We start from the raw sequence: 14,973 nt of genomic DNA, 5'->3' as shown, positions 1-14,973 counted from the left end.
TGTTGATTTGGGGAGCCATGTCACCTGCTGGTGTGGTCCACTGTGCTTCATTAAGTCCAGGGTCAACGCAGCCGTCTACCAGGAGATTTTGGAGCACTTCATGCTTCCTTCTGCAGATGAGCTTTATGGGGATGCTGACTTCATTTTCCAGCAGGACTTGGCACCTGCCCACACTGCCAAAAGCACCAAAACCTGGTTCAATGACTGTGGGATTACTGTGCTTAATTGGTCAGCAAACTCGCCTGACCTGAACCCCATAGAGAATCTATGGGGCATTGCCAAGAGAAAGATGAGAGACATGAGACCGAACAATGCAGAAGAGCTGAAGGCCGCTATTAAAGCATCCTGGTCTTCCATAATACCTCAGCAGTGCCACAGGCTGATAGCTTCCATGCCACGCCGCATTGAGGCAGTAATTGCTGCAAAAGGGGCCCAAGCCAAGTACTGAGTACATATATTCTAATTTTTCGAGTTTCACCTGTATAGCAGGAGACTTCAAGAAGTCACGACTATAATAGGGTGATAGGGAAACACAGATTAGTATCTGCAAGGGCCCTGGGGGCTGCACAAATAGTGCCAAATTGCCGCATTTGGCCCCTGGACTACAGGGGCTTAAAAGGTCACTTCATATATTTTATGTATCACTCATAGATATTTCTACAGCTGAGCTCCGAAGGTTCGTACTAGAGAACCCTCTTCCTTGGCTGACAGTCACTCCGATCACCATCCAACCGGTCACCCCAATCCAGCCAACAACATGGACATCTTACTATGGCTGCTACACATTTTGGCCATCCCATAGTTCCGGCATTGCTATATTTTCTTGTGGCTTTATTATTCATCTATTTATTTTTAAGGTATTTATATAGCACTAACAATTTACACAGCACTTTACATACTTTTCACTGACATCAGCTCCTGCTATCAAGAAGCTTACAATTTAAGGCCCCCATCTCACATGTACACATACAGTACATACATACATACTAGGTCAAATTTAGACAGGAGCCAATTAACCTACCAGCATGTTTTTTGAGCATGGGAGGAAAACAGAGTAGCCTCACACAAGCACAGGGAAAACATGCACCTCCATGCAGGTAGTGCCAACAGGGATTTGAACTCAGGACCCTAGTGCTGCAAGGCAGAAGCTCTAACCACTAAGAGTGTACAACAGCTTTGATAGCTGATTGGAGTGAAGGGATACACCCCCCTTCACACAGCAACATAGCTGAGGCTGTCAATCACAGACTGTGCCCTCCCCTGTCACCATTTTTCTCTTGGTGTCAGGAAAACTCAATAGAAGTGACTAAGGACTGAGAGACAAGTACATGCTATAGAAGAATATGCTTTGTTCTAATTTCAAGTCTGAGGTTTACAACCGCTCTAGAGGGTGATCGGTATGTCACAATTACACCTTTACCATTGCGGTTTGCTGTTACAGGTGAGTGAAAACAGAGGAGGAAATTCAAGAGCTGCAACAAGAGTATGTTGAGCTGAAGTTGGATGAGAATATGCATAGGAACAGCAATACTGAAACAGCACTTCAGGGTTACATACAAACATAGCTGTACCAACAGGAAGTATTTGAGGAACACCAGAGCTGCAACCATGATAAGAATTTTATATTCAAAGTTTGTACAGGGTGCCTGGCAATATTTAAAGTGAACCCCTAACCATCACTTGTACTTGAAACATTGGTAACAAGCACTTACCTTAATCATGCATCCCCAACTCCCCAAAAGAACCCTACAATTCAATGGAAATACCAACTTTTGACACTGTACATTAGCCTTTCTCAACTTTTTTTAACCCAGAAGGAACCCTTAAAATTATTCCAGGTCTTGGAGAACCACTGCTAAAACCAATTAATCAAGATTCAGTTGAAAAATGTACCTTATGTGGTTACTGAGTAAAATGCCCCCCCTCAGTGGTGGTCAGAATTCCACCTTTGGGTGTCATTTTGACCACCAGAGAATGCGACCCTTGGGCAGAGGGGCATTTTTCCCTATAATCACTTAAGGGCCATAATGCTACCCTTACAGGTCTTGGGGAACCCCTGCTAAAAACAATTAATGATCAGAGGGAAAATGCCCACTAGGTGGATATTGGGCAGAATGACCCCCTCTTTCAGTAGAGGTCAGAATGCCAGCCTTGTGTGGCATTCTGACCAAACATAATTCCACCCTTGGGTAGGGGGCATTCTAGCCAATAACCACCTAGGGGTCATAAAGCCACCTTTACAGGTCTTGGAAAAAACCCTGCTAAAAACAATTAATTAATAATCAGTGTGAAAATGCCCCTTAGTTGGGTATTGGGTAGAATGCCCTTTAAGTGGCATTCTCACCACCCTTGTGTAGATGGGCATTCTACCCAATAACCACCCAAAGTTTAGAATGCTACCCATACAGACAAAAACACAATTGGTGTCGTGCCACTGGCTCCAGAGGTGTCTAGGGGTCCTTGCCAAGTGGCACTGGAACTATACTGACACTACCAGATATTGGCCAAAGCTCAAGGAACCCATAGGCACTTCTGGAGGAACCCTAGAGCTCCACAGGACCATGGTTGATTATGGCTGCCATAAGTAGTAAAGGTTTGTCTCTAAACAAGAAGGGCAGATAACAGAACATTAGCGGAATGCCACTGGCTCTGCCAAGTGGCGTTGGTCCTGGAACTATGCAGACACCATGAGATGGGAGGTCAATCAGCCACAGCTCAAGGAACCCCCAGACATCTGTGAAGAAACCACAGAGCTTCATAGAATCCTAGTTTAGGTAGTAAAGGTAATTTCAAAACAAAAAAGGCAGATAAGTTCATTGGCGTCATGCTGATGACTCTGCTAGGTGGCCTTGTCCCCGAATATTCTCAGGCACCATCAAATGGGAGGTCAATCAGCCTCAGCTCAAGGAACCCCTAGGCATTTGTGAAGGAACCCCAGAGCTTCACAGGACTTTAGTTTAGGCAATAAAGATTTGTTTCAAAGAAAAAAATGTGGATAATAAGATCATTGGTGTCATGCCGATGGCTCTGCTAAGTGGCCTTGTTCTCTGAAACTTCCCAGACACCATCAGATGGGAGGTCAATCACCCTCAGCTCATGGAACCCCTATGCATTTGCGAAGGAACCCCAGAGTTTCGCAGGACCTTAGTTTAGGCAATAAAGATTTGTTTCAAAGCAAAAAAGGTGGATAATAAGTTCACTGGTGTCATTCCGATGGCTCTGCTAAATGGCCTTGTCCCCCAAAACTTCCCAGACACCATCCGATGGAAGGTAAATCAGCCACAGCTCAAGGAACCCCCAAACACTTCTGTAGGAACCCTAGGGATCTACGGAACACTGACTGAGAATGACCATCGGTAGTAAAAGTTTGCTTCAAAGCAAGAAAGAAACTTTTTTCAATAAAAAAGTAACAACTTCAAATATTTACAATTGATAAAGCAGCTGTATAAAGTATTACAAACAAAGATCATACAATATGAAAATATTTCTGAAGACGTGAAAGATCAACCAGAAGATCCCAACTCTGCAGAGTCATAGACTGAGTGATAAAATCGGACCAATCCTAATCCTTTTGGTACCGTCACATTACATGGTTGCTGGTCAATTGAACACACATGCACTTTTCACAGTTCTACAACCAGTTGACGAGCTGGATCCACAACTGTATGGAACTGCTGCACCCAAATACTAAACATGTATTGTCTGCTTTTCCTCTAATGTTCTATTTAGGATCACAAGTAACAAAGTACAATAACAACACAAAGGTGAGAGCAGAGTCTGTGCAATGGGGGTTCAATGCAGGAAGGTGCCCCCCTCCCCCAACTCTGCAACCCTCTTACCTGTACACAAGGATCCCTGCAGCTCACTCAGCTCCTTTGCACATGGGGGGGGGGGGGGTTCAGTCTGGGGGGATCATGGACTTGGTCCTAGAGTTGTCATCAAAGTACAGACTGCAGAGGAGAGGTGGAGGCAGGAAGGGCTGTGTGTCAGGGGGAGGGGAAGTGCTGGGAAAGAGTCTAAGGGAGGGCAGACAGCAAGGGAGGGGGTGGAGGACAGACACATATGAAGCAGGGTGGGGAGAAGCAGAGACACACAAAGGGAGGGAGCTGCAATGGCTGGCATGTGTAATTTGCACACAGTGTGCTTCTTGTCCCAGACACAGGCACCTAGGTGTGCATTGAATAACAGGAGAATTGTGCATGTGGCTTCTAGGGTAAGATCTGATGACTGCATTACTGTGCAATCAGCAGCCAATCAGGAACCAGCTTTTGTTGGTTTAATGTACATTAATCAATGGCAGGTGTGTTTTTACTGGTTGATAGTGTGCACTGTACTTTGCACATAATATGCAGACTATGGGCCAGTTCACACCACAAAATCACAACGCATTCCAGATGCATTTTTGCTTACAGTTCCCACCAAATAAACCCACTCCGGATGCGTTTCTGCATGCGTGTTTTTGATGCATTTTTGATGAGTTTTCAGTGTGTTCCAGTGCTTTTTTTCCCAAGGTTTCCTGCTTTTTTACTTTTTCACGTGATCTGTTTCGCTGCATTTTTGATGCCTGTAGATGTGTGCCAGTGCAATCTGACCATTTGGAAATTTGGGCACTTCCTGAGGGCCTGGGGTCAGAAGGGGGCCCCATGAGATGCCCCTGGTACCTTTTTCATAGGCTTTTTTGAGTTTGGGCAAGGACACAGGGGCCCCATGATCCCCTATTGCCCGGGGGCCTCATGAGTTGTCAGTCCGCCCCTGATGTGGTGGGTTTTTTTTTTTTTTATGCTTTTTGCTGCATTCCACTACAGTTCTCTGCAGAAAAAATGCTGCATGTTCTACTTTTGTTTTCTGCACCGGAACTGATTGTGCCATTGGAAACCATATAATCTACTATTCATGCATTTTTGATACAGAAAAAAATCTGGTGTGAATTGACCCTAGGCAAGGTTTACATATTGAGGGCCAGATCACACTACCAAAACGCACTCCGGATACGTTTTTGTTTACAGTTCACACCACACGCAGTTCCGGTGCAGTTTTGATGCAGTTTGCCATGTTCCAGTATGATTCTGTGCAGAAAAATGCAGCATGTTCTACTTTTTTTTTTTCTGCAACAGAAATTTGACTGGAACTGACTGCACTGGTGTGAACTAGGGCCATTGGAATACATGGAAAACACTGTGCATGCACTTCTAATGGAGAAAAGAAGCACACTGAACTGCGTCTAGTGTGAACTAGCATGTGCACGTTGGGAGACATGCGCTTTCCTGACACGCACAGAATCTTCCTTTTTAACGGATGCAAATCTGTGCATTTTTGTGTGTGCAAAACCACATGGTGCTACAGCACCATGAGGGTCAGTGTGGCGCAATTTTAAAAAAAGAGGGACTGTTTTTGCACAATTGATGTGCGAAAGGCAGCCCACTGAAATGAATTAGCTGCCCCTATAACCAACGCGCTCCGTCGCACCACAGGCTCAGATAGGTGAGCATGCACATAACAGGCTGCTGTACCCATGAGAAACGTAGGGGGAAAAAAAGTCCTCAACCCTTTTTTAACCCCTTCACGCCAGCGCCTCCTGGACCTTTAAGGGTTTCAGAAGCCGAGAGGCGGGGTGGGGTTTAGAGTCATGTGACGCGACATCACGGCGGTCACATGATCAGGAAAGGTCCCGATCAAAAGAAGAGATCAGGACCTTTCGGTGAATACCGGACATGTGTGCTGGGAGCGCGCATGGAACGCAAATGTGTGGCCGCTCGGCGTCTAGGCCCAGACGCCGGGAGGCCAAACATTTGTGTTCGGCCGGCGTGAAGAGGTTAAAAACACTCCACATGGCGCCGTAGCACCATGTGTAGCGCAGGGCGTGTAGATGCACATGGGTGCCGCTGCAGTGCATTTCTCTGCGAGTTGGGAACACACACAATTATGCACATGTTCCTAACCTGTACAAATGTGAACTTAGCCTTGCCCCCCCCTGTTCACACCAATGTGATTTATCATGCGATTTGACAGTTCAAAATCACATGACATGTCACACCCTATTTGTGCCTATGGAACCTCTCACGTCGGTGTTGCTCTGACTAGCACCGATTATGAAAAGGTTTCTGCATTATTTTTGGTGATTTATTTATTATTTATTCATGTGCGACTTGAATTGACATATGTGAATGAAGTCGCACAGATGTCAGCAAGCCGCAAATGAAATCACACTGGCTGGCGGCTTTGTAATCGCGCTACTTCGGCTGAAGTAGCATTCAGTGTGAACCAGGGCTAAGGCCCCTTTCACAATGACGGTCCGATCGGGTCCACCTGTCAGTTTTTCTGGTGGACCCGATCGTACCATCCATAGACCTCTATGGACCAGCAGATGTCAGCGGTCAAGTGTCTGCTGACACCCGCGGGCATCCGATCCTGTACACCAAAAACAGACGAATGGGGATTTGTTTCCCATCCATCTGGAGGATCGGGTGGAAATGGACAGGCGGTCAGTTTCCATCCGACCACCCCATAAAAGACACTGACGGTCCGATCAGGTCCACCTGTCAGTTTTTCAGGCGGACCCAATCGGACCATCCATAGACCTCTATGAACATGCGGGTGTCAGCGTTGACCGCTGACGTGTCTGGCATCCGATCCTGTACACCAAAAGCAGACGAATGGGGATCCATTCCTCATCCATCTGGTGGGTCGGATGGAAATGGACAGGCGGTCCATTTCCATCCGACCGCCCCATAGAAGACACTGACAGACAATCGGGTCCACCTGTCAGTTGTTCAGACGGACTCGATCGGACCATTCATAGACACCTATGGACAAGCGGGTGTCAGCGGTCAAGTGTCCGCTGGCATCCGATCCGATCCTGTACGCCAAAAACAGACGAATGGGGATCTGTTCCTCATCCATCTGGTGGATCAGATTGGATGGCAGTCGGATGAAAATGTACAGGCGGTCTGTTTCCATCTGACCGCCCCATAGAAGACACTGACAGTCCAATCGGGTCCACCTGTCAGCTTTTCAGGTGGACCCGATCAGACCATCCATAGACCTCTATGGACAAGCAGGGTTTCAGCAGGCATCCAATCTGATCTTGTACTCCAAAAACAGACAGATGGGGATCCATTCCCAATCCATCCAGCAGATCGGATCAGATGACAATTGGGTGGAAAAGGACAGGTGGTCCATTTCCATCTGACCATCCCATTGATATCAGCAAGCAGTGTCTGTGTCCGCTCTGCAGCAGCGGACCTGTCATCCGCCTGTTCAGCGGGGATCGGCATAGAGATCCCCCCGCTGAGCAGGCAGATCTGCTGATGGGTCCTCCCCATCTGAAAGGGGCCTTATGGTGTAAACCTAGCCTTAGGGGGAAATGTATCCAGAATCTGGAGCGCCTGTCCATGGCGGCCAATTAGCTTCTGCCTTCAGCTTGTTCAGGTATGTTTTGTAAGTGAAAAACAGAAGCTGATTGGTTGCCATGCATGGCCATCTTAAAGTATAACTAAAGGCAAAACTTTTTTTCGTAGTTTTGTATAGAGTGGAGAAGGATTAGAGCCCCCGTTAGGTTCTTATTCCTGTCTGTGTCCCTGTTAGGGGTTATCTTCCAATGGGGATACTAGTTATGGTGACAACTTTCTTTCTGTTGTGATGGGAAAGGATGTGAAGGGAAATCTCCCTGTTTGGACATGAATAGCAAAAACCAACGGGGGTTATAACTAGAGATGAGCGAATCGAAGTATCCGAAGTGGAATTCGAGTCGAATATCGGAAAAATTTCGATTCGTGCCGAATCCGAAAAACAGCCTAATTCGGACGCGCGAATCGAAATTTTTCCGAAAATGGCGGCTGACATGTGCGGCGACGGAGCGGGGATGTCGGGGAAGGCGCGCAGACAAGGCGCGCTGCCCCATAATGCATTCCTCAACGACATGTGATCGCATCAGCCAATCAGCAGCCAGCCAGCCAGCACTGTGTAATGGTCGAGGTATATATAGCGGCCATTTTGGAAATCTTCATTTGCCTGCAGTCATTGAACAGAGGCAGACCGCTCTGTACTAGGGACAGGGACAGAGTTAGGGCCACAGAAACGAGAATTGGGGACAGAGAGAAGTTACTTAGGGACAGAGAACCATTACTCAGGGACACAGACTTGTTAATGAGGGCCACAGAATCGTTATTTAGGGACAAAGAAACGCTAGTTAGGGCCACAGAATTCATACTCAGGGACAGACAGAATTGTTACTCAGTGCCAGAGAATTGTTACTTAGGGCCACAGAAACGTTATTAGGGCCACAGAATTTTTACTCAGGGACAGACAGAATTGTTACTGAGTGCCAGAGAATTGTTACTCAGGGACAGACAGAATTGTTACTGAGTGCCAGAGAATTCTTACTCAGGGCCACAGAATTCATTCTCAGGGACAGACAGAATTGTTACTCAGGGACAGACAGAATTGTTACTGAGTGCCAGAGAATTGTTACTCAGGGACAGACAGAATTGTTACTGAGTGCCAGAGAATTGTTACTCAGGGACAGACAGAATTGTTACTGAGTGCCAGAGAATTGTTACTCAGGGACAGACAGAATTGTTACTGAGTGCCAGAGAATTGTTACTCTCACAGACACAAAATTGTTACTTGCACAGACACAGAATTGTTACTTGCACAGACACACAATTGTTACTCAGGGCCACAGAATTCATACTCAGGGACAGACAGAATTGTTACTGAGTGCCAGAGAATTCTTACTCAGGGCCACAGAATTCATACTCAGGGACAGACAGAATTGTTACTCAGGGACAGACAGAATTGTTACTGAGTGCCAGAGAATTGTTACTCAGGGACAGACAGAATTGTTACTGAGTGCCAGAGAATTCTTACTCAGGGACAGACAGAATTGTTACTGAGTGCCAGAGAATTGTTACTCTCACAGACACAAAATTGTTACTTGCACAGACACAGAATTGTTACTCGCACAGAGACAGAATTGTTACTCAGGGCCACAGAATTCATACTCAGGGACAGACAGAATTGTTACTGAGTGCCAGAGAATTGTTACTCAGGGACAGACAGAATTGTTACTGAGTGCCAGAGAATTGTTACTCTCACAGACACAAAATTGTTACTTGCACAGACACAGAATTGTTACTTGCACAGACACACAATTGTTACTCAGGGCCACAGAATTCATACTCAGGGACAGACAGAATTGTTACTGAGTGCCAGAGAATTCTTACTCAGGGCCACAGAATTCATACTCAGGGACAGACAGAATTGTTACTCAGGGACAGACAGAATTGTTACTGAGTGCCAGAGAATTGTTACTCAGGGACAGACAGAATTGTTACTGAGTGCCAGAGAATTGTTACTCTCACAGACACAAAATTGTTACTTGCACAGACACAGAATTGTTACTTGCACAGACACACAATTGTTACTCAGGGCCACAGAATTCATACTCAGGGACAGACAGAATTGTTACTGAGTGCCAGAGAATTGTTACTCAGGGACAGACAGAATTGTTACTGAGTGCCAGAGAATTCTTACTCAGGGCCACAGAATTCATTCTCAGGGACAGACAGAATTGTTACTCAGGGACAGACAGAATTGTTACTGAGTGCCAGAGAATTGTTACTCAGGGACAGACAGAATTGTTACTGAGTGCCAGAGAATTGTTACTCAGGGACAGACAGAATTGTTACTGAGTGCCAGAGAATTGTTACTCAGGGACAGACAGAATTGTTACTGAGTGCCAGAGAATTGTTACTCTCACAGACACAAAATTGTTACTTGCACAGACACAGAATTGTTACTTGCACAGACACACAATTGTTACTCAGGGCCACAGAATTCATACTCAGGGACAGACAGAATTGTTACTGAGTGCCAGAGAATTCTTACTCAGGGCCACAGAATTCATACTCAGGGACAGACAGAATTGTTACTCAGGGACAGACAGAATTGTTACTGAGTGCCAGAGAATTGTTACTCAGGGACAGACAGAATTGTTACTGAGTGCCAGAGAATTCTTACTCAGGGACAGACAGAATTGTTACTGAGTGCCAGAGAATTGTTACTCTCACAGACACAAAATTGTTACTTGCACAGACACAGAATTGTTACTCGCACAGAGACAGAATTGTTACTCGCACAGAGACAGAATTGTTACTCAGGGCCACAGAATTCATACTCAGGGACAGACAGAATTGTTACTGAGTGCCAGAGAATTGTTACTCAGGGACAGACAGAATTGTTACTGAGTGCCAGAGAATTGTTACTCTCACAGACACAAAATTGTTACTTGCACAGACACAGAATTGTTACTTGCACAGACACACAATTGTTACTCAGGGCCACAGAATTCATACTCAGGGACAGACAGAATTGTTACTGAGTGCCAGAGAATTCTTACTCAGGGCCACAGAATTCATACTCAGGGACAGACAGAATTGTTACTCAGGGACAGACAGAATTGTTACTGAGTGCCAGAGAATTGTTACTCAGGGACAGACAGAATTGTTACTGAGTGCCAGAGAATTGTTACTCTCACAGACACAAAATTGTTACTTGCACAGACACAGAATTGTTACTTGCACAGACACACAATTGTTACTCAGGGCCACAGAATTCATACTCAGGGACAGACAGAATTGTTACTGAGTGCCAGAGAATTGTTACTCAGGGACAGACAGAATTGTTACTGAGTGCCAGAGAATTGTTACTCTCACAGACACAAAATTGTTACTTGCACAGACACAGAATTGTTACTCGCACAGAGACAGAATTGTTACTCAGGGCCACAGAATTCATACTCAGGGACAGACAGAATTGTTACTGAGTGCCAGAGAATTGTTACTCAGGGAAGACAGAATTGTTACTGAGTGCCAGAGAATTGTTACTCAGGGACAGACAGAATTGTTACTGAGTGCCAGGGAATTGTTACTCTCACAGACACAAAATTGTTACTTGCACAGACACAGAATTGTTACTCGCACAGAGACAGAATTGTTACTCAGGGCCACAGAATTCATACTCAGGGACAGACAGAATTGTTACTGAGTGCCAGAGAATTGTTACTCAGGGACAGACAGAATTGTTACTGAGTGCCAGAGAATTGTTACTCTCACAGACACAAAATTGTTACTTGCACAGACACAGAATTGTTACTTGCACAGACACACAATTGTTACTGAGTGCCAGAGAATTGTTACTCAGGGACAGACAGAATTGTTACTGAGTGCCAGAGAATTGTTACTCAGGGACAGTCAGAATTGTTACTGAGTGCCAGAGAATTGTTACTCAGGGACAGACAGAATTGTTACTGAGTGCCAGAGAATTGTTACTCGCACAGACACAAAATTGTTACTTGCACAGACACAAAATTGTTACTTGCACAGACACAGAATTGTTACTCGCGCAGACACAGAATTGTTACTCAGGGCCACAGAATTCATACTCAGGGACAGACAGAATTGTTACTGAGTGCCAGAGAATTGTTACTCAGGGACAGACAGAATTGTTACTGAGTGCCAGAGAATTGTTACTCAGGGACAGACAGAATTGTTACTGAGTGCCAGAGAATTGTTACTCAGGGACAGACAGAATTGTTACTGAGTGCCAGAGAATTGTTACTCGCACAGACACAAAATTGTTACTTGCACAGACACAGAATTGTTACTCGCACAGACACAGAATTGTTACTCGCACAGACACAGAATTGTTACTCAGGGCCACAGAATTCATACTCAGGGACAGACAGAATTGTTACTGAGTGCCAGAGAATTGTTACTCAGGGACACCTAATCGTTGAATTAAATAGTATGTCAGACAACATGCAGAGGAGTGGCAGAGGAGGCAATGTTTTAGGAGCGAGCAGACGTGGCAGCAGAGGAAGGGGTCGAGGCAGCAGTATTCGCAGCCAGAGGCCAGTGCTCCCGGTGTCATCCAGCGGTCGTGTCTCCACCGACAACCCTGCCGTCATTGATTGGTTGGCTCGGTCGTCTTCCTCTTCCCAGGTCACCTCTGACACCTACAGCCAACGGTCGGTGGGTACGTCAGACACAACCGTTAGTTGGCATGGCCCGGGACCAAGCCCACTGAAATCACGTGTCCTCTACCTGCCCCTGTCCTTTGCTGTTCCCTCACCAAGCGAAGTATCGCATGCTGTGGGCTCAGCCCCACTGTACAGTGAGGAAGAGCTAACAGAGGGCGGTCAGGAACGGGGGGAGACATCGGCCTTTTCAGCAGCCAAGCGAACAAGTACTGGCGAGGAGAGTGGCTCGGTAGCCGGTCTAGAGACAGGTCTGTCTCCTGACCCAGACGCAGCCGAGGGGGCTAGTAGTGAGGCGGAGACCCTACTTGATGATGAGGAGGTTGATCGCACTTGGCAGCCTCGTCGTCATCAGGCAATTTCTTCCGCATCATCAGGAGAAGAGGGTGGCAGCTTGGCAGCGAGCAAAACAGTCGGTGGGTTGCCCAGGAGACAGCAGCAGGGTCGCATCAGTGTCAGTGGAGCCAAACGTCCACGGAGTAGAGCACCAGCTCCACTGCAGCCTACCACCACGGCCAGTAGTGGTGCCGGTGCGCACGGAGGAAGTAGCAGTCAGCCAGTGAAGAGTAGCGGGGGCAAAGTTTCCTACTCGGTGGTGTGGCAATTTTTCCTCAAGCCGCCCGAGGAAGTAAACGTAGCCGTATGTCGACTATGTGGCCAGAAATGCAAGCGTGGCCAGGGGGCCCATGTTGGGACTACAGCGTTGCGTCAGCATATGCAGCGTCACCATTCGGTGGCCTGGGAAAACCGTGATAAACATACGGCGGTTCTGCCTGCCCCAGCCCCCGCTCCATCACCCGCTCCGTTACTTGCTCCGTCACCCGACGTCGTCAATCGCCCTCTATCAGCCAGTCAAGGCTCCAACACCTCTGCTGAGGGGAGTTGTCGCTCGTTGGCATCTTCCGCTCGTTCAGATGCTCCTTCTCCTGCTACTCCTCTTCTCGGATTCCGTCAACAGTCTTTCTTGGAATCCGTATCCAAGAGACAACAGTTTGCGAGCACGCACCCGACGGTGCAAAAGCTGAACGTCCTCCTGTCCAAGTTGCTGGTGCTGCAGTCCCTCCCTTTCCAACTGGTGGACTCAGCACCTTTCCGAGAAATGATGGCTTGTGCCGCGCCGCGGTGGAGAGTGCCAAGCCGTCATTTCTTTGCCCAAAAGGCAGTGCCAGCCCTGCATTCACATGTAGAAGAGATGGTGGGCCAGTCTTTGAGCATGTCGGTCTCTGCCAAAGTGCACGGCAGCGCCGACGTGTGGAGCTGTAACTACGGTCAGGGACAGTACATGTCATTTACGGCCCACTGGGTGAACGTGGTGCCGGCACAGCCGCACCAGCAACTTGGACAGGTCACGACGCTTTTGCCTCCACGTTTGCACGTCCTTGGTCCAGCAAGCATGTCCGCCTCTACCACCTCTTTTTCCGCCGTGTCCTCAGCCGCCACCCCCGTGCCAAGTCCCATTACCCGACCGGCATATCACATGTGCAGGGCGCAACGGTGTCACGCTGTGCTGCACCTGGTATGCCTTGGCGAACGTAGTCACACAGGGGAGGAACTGCTGAGTGTAATGAACAGAGAAATCGACAGATGGCTGTCTCCGCGCAAACTAAAAATCGGAACCATGTTGACTGACAACGGAAAGAACATGGTGTCTGCTCTGCGTCAAGGAAGGTTGTGCCATGCGCCATGCATGGCTCACGTGTTCAATCTGGTTGTCAAGCGGTTCCTAAAATCCACCATCCCACTGCAAGACATCCTTAAAATGTCACGTAAACTGTGCATGCATTTCAGCCATTCCTACACCGCAAAGAACACCCTCATTGAGCTGCAGCGGCAGAACGGAATTCCACAGCATCGCCTGATCTGCGACGTTGCAACAAGGTGGAATTCAACCCTACACATGTTAGACCGCCTTTACGAGCAGCGAAAGGCCATCACCGATTTCCTGATGTTACAAGCGGATAAAGGTACTCCCCTGTGTAACTTAGATGTCAGCCATTGGCAGCTCATGCGTGACACCTGCCGCTTGCTCAGGCCCTTTGAGGAGGCCACGCTATTCGTGAGTCGGCAGGACTATGGGATGAACGACGTCATTCCTCTGTTGCACGTCCTGGAACAAATGCTGTTAACAATGGCTGGTCAGGGTGCGGTAGACGTGGCGCACAGATCTCAACGCCACATGACCCCTGTGGGGGCAGGACAGGAAGAAGAGGAGGAGGTAGAGGAGGACATTTGTGCTCAGGAATTATTGAGTGAAATGGGTGGTTTTTCCACTCAGCGGACAGGAGTGGAGGAGCAGGAGCATCTGGTAGAGGAGGAGGAGGAGGAGACAGAGGACCCAGACGCACCGTGGCAGTATGCTGTGGAGATGGAGGCAGGGAGTCCCTCGCATTCCTTGGCACAAATGGCCCATAGCATGCTCGGTTGCTTGCGTAGCGACAGCCGAATAATAACCATCAGACAGAGGGATGACTTTTGGCTGTCCACCTTGTTGGACCCTCGCTACCGGTCCAAAATGGTGGCCTTTTTCACACCTGCTGAGAGGGAGGCCAAAATTACGTACTATAAAAACCACCTATGTAGTCAGTTGGTCTCTGCCTTTGTGCGCCAACGTCCATCCTCAGACACTGTGGGCCCTGTGCGCTCGCGTTCCGCTGGCATGGCAGCAGGGGAGGGGTGGGGTGGTAGGAGCAGTGGCAGCTCCACCAGCAGTGGCTGCCTCAGTCTGCAGTCGATGATGAGTAGCTTTCTTCACCAGCGCAGTGAGGAAACTACTAACCAGCCGCAGCAGCAGCAGCAGCATCAGGTGGACCTGGAGCAGGAGCTCAAACAACAGGCTTGGGCCTACTTGGACAGCACCCTGCCAACCGAGGTAGACAATCCCCTTGACTACTGGGCAACGAAACTTGACCTTTGGCCCCAACTAGCTGAATTTGCCC

The 14,973-nt window shown here is 47.8% G+C and overlaps 1 protein-coding gene across 4 annotated transcripts in view; it reads right to left on the bottom strand.

Moving 5' to 3' along the window:
- ARHGEF1 (Rho guanine nucleotide exchange factor 1) overlaps positions 1–3,936 on the bottom strand; it is a 162,308-nt gene extending 158,372 nt beyond the window's left edge. Inside the window, exon 1 of one of the 4 annotated variants that reach the window (XM_089687347.1) lies at positions 3,840–3,936. The gene's annotated coding sequence lies outside the window, so the exon portion shown is untranslated. The remainder of the gene's footprint in view (positions 1–3,839) is intronic. The other 3 variants (XM_089687344.1, XM_089687346.1, XM_089687348.1) reach the window with 3 other exon arrangements.
- Positions 3,937–14,973: the final 11,037 nt, after the last annotated feature.

Source organism: Staurois parvus, unplaced genomic scaffold (genome assembly GCF_062004578.1).
Source record: "Staurois parvus isolate SC_StPar_1 unplaced genomic scaffold, SC_StPar_1.0 ptg000423l, whole genome shotgun sequence".
In the NCBI taxonomy this organism is placed as follows: domain Eukaryota; kingdom Metazoa; phylum Chordata; class Amphibia; order Anura; family Ranidae; genus Staurois; species Staurois parvus.
The sequence above is the reverse complement of the archived record's forward strand: the minus strand, read 5'-3'. Positions and strand labels throughout refer to the sequence as shown.